The sequence below is a fragment of the Crocodylus porosus genome, unplaced genomic scaffold (genome assembly GCF_001723895.1).
Source record: "Crocodylus porosus isolate Cpor-Errol unplaced genomic scaffold, CroPor_comp1, whole genome shotgun sequence".
Classification (NCBI taxonomy): Eukaryota; Metazoa; Chordata; order Crocodylia; family Crocodylidae; genus Crocodylus; species Crocodylus porosus.
Window position 1 is genome coordinate 47,361,236 of NW_017728918.1, and position 5,081 is coordinate 47,366,316.

The window sequence follows — 5,081 nt, forward strand, 5'->3', positions numbered from 1 at the left end:
TCCAGAAGCTCTGTAACCCGGTCCTCCCCAACCTGAGGTCTGGAGGTGTTCCCCTCGAGTCCATCTGGCATCACAGCAGGGAAGTCCCGGTCCCTGCACAAGAAAATGGACGTGAAGAATTGGTTACTGTTCCATTTTCTCCTCTGGCACAACCACCAGATTGCCCAGCGTACTTTGCAGGGGCCCCACATTACCCGGTGCCTTCTTCATCCTCCCTATGTATTTGAAAAAGGACTTTTTATTATCCTTGATCTTGAACGCTAGTCCTAACTCTGTGTCTGCCTTAGCTTTCCTGACAGCCCCACTACGGGCCCAATCATGAAGCAAGGGCTGGGAGTTTCTTGTTGCCAGGGTAGGGGGATATGGTCCCCGCTTGGGCTCTGGTGGCAGAGCCTGGCCCAGCAGCAGGAAGCTCCTGGGGGCAGGGAGCAATTTCCCACCCCCTGTTGTCTGGGAGCACATTTGCTCCTTGTTGGCTGTCTGCACATGCGCTACTTTGCAGTAAGTCATCAGGAATAAATTTGCTACTTCTATTTACAGGTAGCAAATTTATTTGTGATTAGATCAGAGTACTGCAGAGTAAGCATCTTCATGTGTAGATATTGATGTTTACAGTGCAATAATTTACTCTAATCTCGAGTAAAGCATCTTCTGTAGATTTGCCCCTTGTGTAGCAGCCAGGATTCAAATTCAAACAAACACACATGTGTGTCTTATGCTTTTCTACTTTGTTGTGGAATGATTGTTAAGAGACTAGACATGGCCTATTGAATAATATTCTTATATAGCTTTCATTGTAAAGCCCAGAACGTCCCCTCTGGGCATTTTTGTCGGAAGCATGAGAATAGGATCCTAGAACCCAGATCTCCCACTTCTTGGGCAATTGTCTTAACCTACAAGCTACTGGCCAAAAAGGTAGACAGCAGCAGCAGCAGCATCACAACCACCACCACATTGCTTATAGTATCAAGTAGCTGTACATCTTTTTTCCCTGATTCTGAGACGTCTGTAGAGTTTATTTTCCTTCTTAAACTGAACTGGATTGCAACAAAATTTATGTGGCTTTAGACACATAAATGGTTAATCTGGTTTGTTTTTTAATTTATGCAGTAGACCAAGTTTAGCCCATTAAGAATCATTCCAGGATAATGCAGAGCTACGTAAGGAATCAAGGCATCTTAATATGTGTTTGTTTGAGTTTTTAATTCCTGGCTGCCATACAGGTTGTAATATCTAAAGCTGCATACATACCACACAGATGTTCTAGAGATGGAATACGTTCAGGGTACAATGTATTTTTTACTTTAAACTATTGTATTTCAGGAGGTAAGGTTTAAAAACAGATAAAGGATGAAATATCAAGCAACAGAACCCAGCACATCTTTTATTTGCATTTTGTTCTATCCCATACTGAATTGCTCATCTATATGTTGTCCAGTTAGACACAAGTTTTTCAGGGCATGGACCTTATCTTTATATTGACTATAAAGTTCCTAGTATACTTTTAGTGCCACCTACATTATAGCCATTTTAATAATCCTACGTTGTTGTATAGGTAAGTAACAGAAAACAAAGTGAGAGCTACATCTGATTTTTTTGAGCTACTCTCTCTAAGTTGTTTACTATTAGTTTTGATAACAAGATGTTTCTGTCCTACATATGCTGGAAAAAGACTTCCAGTAAAATAGCCTTTTTTTTTCATTCTATGCTCATCGTGTCAAAAATGACATACTGCCTGCAGTCTATAACCTATATAGGATTTTGTAGGAGACTTGTATATCAGAAAAGTCCCATCTTTCAAAGCTTAGATCAAATGCACTGAAGACTAGATATGCTGCAATAGCCACTGGCTGTAATTAGAATGACAGCAGAAGTCTTTTTAGGAAGGACGGAGGAGGTGAAATAAAAGGTCAGGTGAATGGAGAATGTGGTGCTTACAAAATACTTCTTACCAAGAAAAACAAACAGTTTTTCAGTAAAGCCAACAGGACTGAATATAAATACAGGTCAACTAACTTAAAACCATCAGCATCCAGAGGGGCCAATGAGTTGGATGAATCATCAGTCTTCATAAAGTCAGCAACTTCTGAATTTAATGTGGGGTGAGGCAAATAAGACTGCTCTGATATTTTTGCTGCCAGAAGGTGTTTGTGAAAGTGGAGTCCTGTGGCAATAGTAAGCTTTTATTTAAATATGCCAAACAAGCTTCTTCAGGGATTTTATGTCATTTTCTTAATACATCATAAATACAAGTTGTTCATTATCCACATTTGGGGTTATTTGCTCAAAAAAGAAAGTCTGTGAGCTTAGTATAAATATATTTTAAAATATAATCAACCATTATGCAAATAACCTTCATGTGTAGTATATGATTCAGAAAGCACAGGTGTGCAGGAAGTACTTTGGTGCTTGTCTAATCATTTAAGGATTTTTATTTTTTTTGAGTAAAGTATCTGCTTGAGAGAGACAGGCTATGCATTCATTGCCTACATAGCTGGTTATGTACCTCATATTTTATTAGTCAATACAGTAATAGATTTTAAAGAAATCACTGATAATGACCTGTTAGATTATCTACTTCATCTTCCTGCCAATTGATACTTTCCTACTATAACATTACTTATATTTTCACTAAGAACTATTATGTCAAAGTTACTAATTCATGTTATAAGCTACCATAGCTTTCTACTCTAGAAAGATACCCGTTTTTTGTTGCCCACACAGGTCTCCTTCATTTTGTTCCGGATTAAGAGAGGGGATTGGACACTCAAATGACAACTGAAGAAACCAAAGTCTAGAAAAACCAGACAAACGCAGATTTTCTCTTATCCTCCACAGAAGCAGCTATATTGTCCCTCAAGAAGCTATTTAAGGTTTAATTAACCCCTTGCTATGCCGTTAAAAAAAACCTCAGCACAAAATAAGGTTAAGAGCTATCATCTTATTTCATTGCACACTTAGGAAAGGTGAGAACCTGATTAATTTTATATGGATTTCTTCTACTTATAAATGTTGAAAACAGCACACACAAATACCCAAAGCTAAAGATACTCACTATACAAAAAGTACTGGACACCTTGTAGAAACCTCAACCTTGTAAACTCCAGTCTGAAGCAGAAATGAGCCACTAGTACCACTTATAACTGAAAAGATTAATGATTCACTTATGGAAGGAAAATTCCCTTCCTCCTTTAAGCACAATATTTTGACTATTACTAAAAGGAGGGTTGGTGTGCTGTTGCAGTCATGATGGCCCAGGAAGTATATGCAAGTAGCAAGGCTTTTTGGTAATATCTTTTATTAGACCACCTGTGTAATTAGGAGAGATGTTAGACAAGTTTTGCAGCACAAAGCACCCAACACTGGAAGAAATACATTTGGATACTTTGATTCCTTCAAGCTACCTCTTGATAGTAGACCCTCCAAATCAACTCAAGGAGAAGCTAACCAAATGCTAGCTATAATCCTATTTAATTAAAACAAATATTCCAGGCACAGCATAATGTACTTTCAGAGACTTTGCCACCCCCTGGTTTGAGCACAGCAATAAAATATTAATATAAAATCATGAATCTTTATGAAATTATATATATTATATATTTTAAGGAGGTATATAAAACATACTTCCTTAAAAACACAGTCTATTATGGACATGTTAAAGCTGTTCTCCTCTCTCTTTCTAGGCTGGCTTCAGGATCTTGGTCTCTGAGATGAGAAGCGTGGTTGCCAACTTACTTGCTCAGATTTCAATAGGAACAAAACTTTCTATTACAAGGATAAAGTCTTCCTATGTAGGTCACAGAATCTTTTAAAGGATGAGCCACAGATTATGTAATCAGCTTCTAAGGAAGCCATCACAAATCTCACTGTCTTTCCCTCTAAGAATAAGACACAATTCTTCATCCTTTTTTCACTAATAATACATAGCAGTATGTATGTATTAGAAAGAAGGACAGAATGAACACACCAAAACACTACAATGTATATACGACTTACCCCCTTGAGCAGAGGTTAATAGAAAGAATGATTGTGTGACAGATATTAATCAAAGTATTGCTCAAATGTTATGCTGCTGATGACATATAAGGTAAGTTCCTACTTCAAGTGTAAGGCGTTTGGGTAAGGATCATCTTTTTGTCCTTTTTTGGTATAGCTTCCACATTGTTCCATGATAAGGACTCTTCCACTACAGTAATATAAAACATACTCATTATGGAGGATCAAAACTTTTGGGATTTTTTGGGTTTGAGAGTAGGATGTTGAGAAGTTTCAGAATGACTGAGGTGCCCAATCCATTAATTTATGATTCAACCTCTACTTCATATACATTTTATATATTACATCGGAATAGCTTAATACTTATCATGATACCGTGCTGCAGGTGACAGATAATGGCATCATTACTTGTACACCCAGGGCATGTCCACACATGCAAGCATGTGCGCTTGCAGCAGCTCAAATAGAAGTGGTGCAAATTTGAACTGGGGCTTTTTGCCTCAGTGCATATGCTCAGGCATGCACTTTGTTGTGGAGCAAATGTTGCCACTTGGGGCAAAATAACCGTGCCTGGCTCCTCCCGGATCTGCAGCCAGGGGAAGCTAGAGCCTGGGTCCAGCACCTGTGCTGTCCCCAACAGTATAAAAAGCAGCTCTGTCCTGGCCCCATCAGTACAAAAACCTGTCCTGGCCAGCAACTCAGGGTTACTTGATCTCAGGAGCTTCTGGGGCCCAGGCAATTGGTATCTGGGGACACTAGCCCCTTGTGTCATCTAGACTGCTGAGGCAGCATCCCCAACTCACTTTTAAAAATACCCCAAAATCCACATTCTTCCACAATTAGAAAAAGAGAGAGAGAGAAAGGGGGATTGATCAGATGGGCAATGTTTTATATTTACAATGTTAAAGAAATTAGGAAGCTTATCAGTGTCTTTAGCATCATAATAAAATAAATCCTAAATATCTATATGTTTTAATGTTTGCTTTGGGTTTCTTTATCATATGGTGGGTGTGTGATGGATGATGTGGGGTTTGCAGAAGGGGGTGGGAAGCAGGGTGGAGGGATGTGGGTGGCTGTGGAGGGAT

General features: G+C 38.9%; 1 protein-coding gene across 1 annotated transcript in view; it reads right to left on the reverse strand.

Annotated features, from left to right (window-relative positions):
• Nucleotides 1-5,081, reverse strand: part of KHDRBS2 (KH RNA binding domain containing, signal transduction associated 2) — a 739,858-nt gene that overhangs the window by 229,428 nt on the left and 505,349 nt on the right. The gene's annotated exons all lie outside the window — the stretch shown is intronic.